This window comes from Belonocnema kinseyi, chromosome 10 (genome assembly GCF_010883055.1).
Source record: "Belonocnema kinseyi isolate 2016_QV_RU_SX_M_011 chromosome 10, B_treatae_v1, whole genome shotgun sequence".
NCBI classification, from domain to species: domain Eukaryota; kingdom Metazoa; phylum Arthropoda; class Insecta; order Hymenoptera; family Cynipidae; genus Belonocnema; species Belonocnema kinseyi.
The window spans coordinates 524219-530965 of record NC_046666.1 but is presented as its reverse complement, the minus strand read 5'-3'; positions in this window follow the sequence as shown (position 1 = coordinate 530965).

The following is a 6747-nucleotide window of genomic DNA, read 5'->3' as shown; positions in this document are numbered from 1 at the left end:
CATCTGAAACCTCCCACGACAATCTTTCTTTCTTCTTCCATTCTCCTCCTCTTAGAGTTATGAGTCGGTTATATTACTTCGAGAACGGTAACGAGAATGAGAATATTACCGAGAATATGACCGAGAAATAAATTCTCTGAGAATTTATTAACTTTTTTAGTTAACTTTTCGGTTGAAGATGAAAATCTGTCTTAGCAGAAATTAAATCGTTTTTTGATTGAAATACAAGTGTTTGGTTAGAAATTAAAATATTTTGTTAAAAAGTCATACTTTTTTTTGTTGCAAATTCTTTTTTATTGAAAATTGAATTATCTCGTAGGAAAATTTACTTTTTGTTTAAAATAAAAATGTTGCGTTAAAAAATGTACTAAAATACTTTTTAAAAAATTTTCGTTTTTTATTAAAAATTCCTCTTTTTTAGTACAAATTTCATCTTTCTTGGATAAAAATGCAACTTTTTGGTATGAAAATTCAACATTAAAAAAAAAATTGGTTCCAAAAAATTAAAATTCATCTGTTTTGACAGAAATTTCATCTTTTTTTAGAAAAGTTCAACTATTTGGTTGAGAATTCATCAATTTTGTTAAAAATTCACGCTTTTTGGTGAAAAAAAATCGACTTTTTTTAATAAAAATTTAGTCTTTTTTGTAGAAACTTATTTTTTCATGGAAAATTCATATTTTGATCTTGAAAAGTCAACTAAAATCTTGTTCAGATGAAAATCCAACATTCAACAAAAAAAATTTGTTTAAAAAAGTAAAAATTCATTTTTTTTAAGACAAAGCGCGCCTTTTTTTTAGAAAAGTTCAACTTTTTGGTTGAGAATTCATCAATTTTGTTAAAAATTCATGCTTTTTGATAGAAAAAATCGACTTTTTTAAGGAAAATTCAGTCTTTTTTCGTAGAAACTTATTTTTTGCTACAAAATGCGTATTTTGATCTTGAAAAGTCAACTAAAATCTTTTGTAGTTGAAAATTCAACATTCAAAAAAAAATTCTTTAAAAAAATTAAAATTCATCTGTTTTGAGAGAATATCGTCTTTTTTTTATAAAAGTTCAACTATTTGCTTGAAAATTCAAGAATTTTTTTTAAAATTCATGCTTTTTGGTGGAAAAAATTCGTCTTTTCTTAATGAAAATTCAGTCTTTTTTCGTAGAAACTTATTTTTTGCTACAAAATTCGTATTTTTATCTTGAAAAGTCAACTAAAATCTATTTTTAGGTAAAAATTCAACATTCAAAAAAAAATTTGTTTCAAAAAATTTTTAAAAAGATGTTTTAAGAGAAAGTTCGTCTTTTTTTTAGAAAAGTTCAACTATTTGGTTGAGAATTCAACAATTTTGTTAAAAATTCTCGCTTTTTCGTGGAAAAAATCGACTTTTTTACTGAAAATTTAGTCTTTTTGTAGAAACTTATTTTTTGTTAGAAAATTCTTATTTCTATCTTGAAAAGTAGACTAAAATCTTTTATAGATGAAAATTCAATATTAAAAAAAAATTGTTTAAACAAATTAAAATTCATCTGTTTTCAGAGAAATTTCGTCTTCTTTTCATAAAAGTTTAACTACATGGTTGAGAATTCAACAATTTTGTTAAAAATTCACGCTTTTTGGCAGAAAAAAATCGACTTTTTTTATGAAAATTTAGTCTTTTTTGTAGAAACTTATTTTTTACCACAAAATTCGTATTTTTATCTTGAAAAGTCAACTGGAATCTTTTTTGGGTAAAAATTCAACCATTTTTTTGAAAATATGTATTTAAAAAAAATTAATTTGTTTTAAGAGAAATGTCGTCTTTTTTTAAAATTCAAATATATGGTTGAGAATTCAACATTTTTGTTAAAAGACAGCCTTTTTTGCTAAAAATTCGTCTTTTTGGATAGAAAATTCAATTTTTACGTAGAAACTTATTTTTGGTTACAAAAATTCAATTTTTGATGTTACTGAGTTAACTGGAATCTTTTTTGGATGAAAACTCAACTTTTTTTGGAACAAAAAATTCTTTTGCTTTACGATAAATTTAATTTTTTTTTCATATCATAAATTTTATATTCAAAAATTGAATAAATAAATTTTGAGTTAAAAAATAATTTTTCAACCAAAGAGATGAATTTTTAACCAAAATTATGGAATATTCAACTGGAACAATAGTTACATTTTTAGTTCGAAAGAATAATAATTTTCAAATAAACAAAACAAAAATTCAACAAAATACTTAAATTTACTACAAAAAATTCCTTTTTATGCAAAGAAAAAAACAAGTTTTCAATCAAACAGCTTATTTTTCAACAAAATAATTTGTAATAAAAGAGTTGAACTTTCAGCCAAGTAATTTTATTTCCAACCTAAGAGATGAATTTTTGACTGAAATTATTATTATTTAATTAGAATACTCACATTTTAACTAAAAATAACGATTTTTAAACAAGGAGAATAAATTTCAAAAGAGAATTTACTGAGCTAACTGGAATCTTCTTTGGATAAGACTCAACTTTTTTTGTAATAAAAAATTCTTTTGCTTTACGATGAATTTCATATTTTTTTAAGAAAATGCAACTATTTGCTGAAGAATTCAACAATTTTTGGTAAAAAATCATTTCTTTAAAAAAAATGCATAGTTTGATGGTGAAAACTCTACTAAAATCTTATACAACAGAAAATACAACTATTTTTTTTTAAATTGATCTTTTGGATTTAAAACTTCATCTGTTTCATAGAAGAAATTTCATTTTTTGTATGGAAATGCAACTTTTTGATTAAAAATCGTTCTTCTTTGCTAGAATATTTAACTACTTTGTTTAAAAAATGTAGTTGAATTATTATTTTGTTTGAAATTAATCTTTTTCAATTGAAAATTCATCAGATTCGTGTAAAATTAATTTTTGGTTGTACAATCATATTTTTTGTTTAAAAAATGCATTTTTTTAAAGAATAGTTGCATTCTGGTTCGAAGGTTAAATAATTTAGATAAACTTTTATTTATTTATGGAGTGAAAAATCTTTATTTGCTGGAAATTCGTCTTTTTCGTTTTAAGATTCTTAAATTCCCTTAAATTCTTTTACATTCTCATAAATTCTGTCATATTCTCGGTTATATAACCTGAACTTAAATTCTCGGAAATTTAAGAACTCTGTCTCCTCCTCTCTTCTCTTCTCTTCTTAAGCTTAACACTTTGCTTGTTCAGCAAGAATCGATACTTCTAGGAGGCGCTCGCGAACTTGCATAATTGCCCGCGAAATTTGAACCCACAAAGGCTCGTTCAATAACTAAGTTATCAATTTGAGGGATTTTAGAATATTTTTGGCTCCCATCCTCGCAAAGTAACACAGACTAAAATTCTCTCAAAGCATAGAAAAGACGATGATTTTTACAAAATGAGAGTAATAATGGAGGAATAAATTCTTTCCAATAAAATTACTGTAATATCACACTTTAGAAAATTGTACCCATTGGGCACAAAGTTTGGCGACGTCTTTACGACATCGCTACGACATCTTTACGAAAACTTTACGACATCCTATGTCCATCCAGTAGGCACAAAGTTTGGCGACGCCTTTACGACAACTTTACGACATAGTTACGACAACTTTACGACATCCTATGTCCATGTCGTTAAGATGTCTTTACGATATCGTAAATGAGTTTTATGATCTGACGATGTCTTTACGATATCGCAAAAACACCGAAACGACATGGACATAGGATGTCGTAAAGTTGTCGTTAATATGTCGTAGCGATGTCGTAAAGACGTCGTCAAATTTTGTGCCTACTGGGGTAGTATTAATTGTAAAAGTATTGTTTTTAATGTTTAAAAATCATGAGGTGAGTGAAATTATTTTTAATTTTGTAACTTTTTTTGCATCAAGTTCGATCCTAGGGCAGAATCTAGGGAAAAAAGAAAGTACCTTGGGGGCTCAACCTTAAAATGACGCTAGAACTTATACAAAAATTTTAATTATTTACAGCGCTATTCCAATTTTTAGAAAACATCGAAATTCAAAACTTAACTTCTTGGTTGAAAACTAAACTTATTTATTAAAAATGCATTTTTTTGGTTCAAGATTCATTATTTTAGTTGAAAATTCGGCATTTAACAAATTAATCTCCTTGGATAAAAAATCATCTTTTGAGTTGATTATTGAACTAATTTTTGGTTCGTTAAGAATTACTTTTTTTGAGTAAAAATGTAAATCTTCCAGTTTTTGGTGAAAATTTAAATTTTTAATAGAAATTTCGTCTTTTGGGTAAATAATTAATCTTTTTTGGATGAATTCACTTTTTTTATTGCAAATTACAATTTTTTGTTGGAAGATAAAGTATTACATTGTTTATGGAAAAATTACCTTTTTGGTTGAAAATTCATATTTTCTTGTTAAAAAATCGACTGTTTTGTAAAAAAATTACTTTCTTAGAATGAAAATTATGGGTTTTTCAATAAAAATTGAACTATTCCATTTTTCTTTAAAAAGTCATCTTTTTTAGACTAAAAATTCAAATATCAATTTGATTGAATATTCAATATTATTCTTTTTTGGTAAAAAATGAATCTTCAGGATTGAAAATTAAATTGTTTGGTTTAAAATGTATGCACTTTGTTGGAAATTTGTATTTTTTGGTGCAAAATCAATTTTCGTTTGATTGTTAAAAATGCAAATTGCAAACGTTTATACAATATTACCTGTTATATTTTTTACTGACAATTCTACTTATATTTTTCGAGGTAAAAATTAATTTTTTTAACTGAAAATTTAACTATTTGGTTGGAAATTAACCTTTTTGTTGAAATTTTATATTTTCCAGTTGAAAATCAAACTCTTTGTATCGAAAATTCGTCTTTTCGTCTTGAAACTACGTGGCAGAAAATGCAACTGTTTTGTAGAAGATTCATTTTTTTATTTAAAATTAATTTTTTTTAATGAAATTTCAACAAATAATTTTTTAATTAAATAATGATTTTTTTAGATTATAAATTCGACTACTTAGTTGAAAATTTATGTTTTTTGGTAAAGGTTTGTCTTTGTTGGTAGAAAATTAATTTTCTTGGTTAAAAATTGCCCAAAATCGGCTTCCGTAATTTTTGTGTGATCCCTAAATAAGCTCAAGAAGAAAATTGTAGCTTTCATTGAAATATTTGGTTAAAATGTCGTCTTTTTTGGTCGAAAATTAATCTTTTTGGTCAAAAATGCAGCGGTTTGAGTTTAAATTTATCTAGAATGTCTTAGGATTCGAAAATTTGGTAAAAAATCAAACTACTTTTTGGTTGAAAAGAAACTTTTTTTATTAAATTTCATATATTTTTGGTTTGACTTTAATTAGTTGGTTGAAAATTAATTTTTTTGTACAGTTTGTTAAAAATTCATATTTTTAATATTCAGCAAAAAATTATTTTCTACCAAAAACCTAAATTTCCATAAGAATAATTTAATTTTTAACAAAAAATTTCATGTTCAGCCGAATATTTATTTTCTACGAAAGTGTTAAATAATCAACCAAAATAAATTAATTTTGACCTCGATTTTGACCCCAAGCAGTTTCATTTTTAACCAAAAAACGATGATGAATTTTCAAGCGAAAATATTAATTTTCGAAGAAAAGAAATTAATAAAAAAATATGAATCTTTAACTAGACATGAGGTTTTAACAGAATAACTTAATTTTCTTTTAAAATTGTTTAACCAGTTTTGTTTTAAAAATTTGGCTCACCACTAACGAATAATAGAATACATTACAATAAAGTACCTACCTATTTTTACTTTTCGTATTATAATTCCAATCTAATCAGTTAGAAAATTTTTCTGAAACTTAAATTGTAGAAAAAAATGGAATAGTTAAATTTTCAACCGAAATGATAAATTGTAAACTACATAAAATAAGAAATCTTAAATTAAAAAATGAGGTATGAGGTAAGTAGTTGAATTTTTAAACAGAAAAGACAAATTCTTTAAGAGAAATTACTTAGTAAAAAGTGATTCAAGGCCATGTGACGAGTGGGCCACGTGACTAGATTCCTGCCATACCGACACTTTTGTTATTTCCTAACGTATATAAACGCGAAGCACCACATCGTGTTGAAAATTTGGGATAATAAATAAGAAGAACTAAGGAAGATGGGTCTGGTCATTAATTCTAATAATTATGGAAAAATTATTTACAAAAAAAAAACTTTTTTAACAATTATATAAATTTGAGTCCACACCCACCCTTCTTAGTGTTTTCCATTTATTATCCCAAATGTTCAACTCGATCTGGCGATTTGTGTGAAAATAAGTTGATAAATACAAAAAGTGTCGGTAAGGTAGGAATTTGATTACGTGACCCACTCATTACATGGCCTTAAGGGCATGCTCTTCGGTGGCCACGTGACCAAACTAGTCCCCGGTTACGAACTTTTTTTTTGGTGTTCACTGTGTCCACACGGATTGAGATATCGTGTTTAAACTTTGACAGATAAAGCAAAAAGCACTAAAGAACGTTTGTATACATCAATATATTAGTAATTTAAAAAATGTTTATTTATAAATTGATGGAATAGGATATTACCATTCGAGTTATAGCACTTTGCAGATCATTTTTGGTTTGATGCATTTTAGATTTTTTGATTCGCTCATATTGAACACTGACACCAATTTTATACTAAATCGTCTAAACCTTGAAAAGAATTAATATAAGCAATAAAATTTGCACATTCGTTGCAAATCAAAAAATAAGTATCTGCACACACGCAAAGTGACACACGTAACCTGTCATT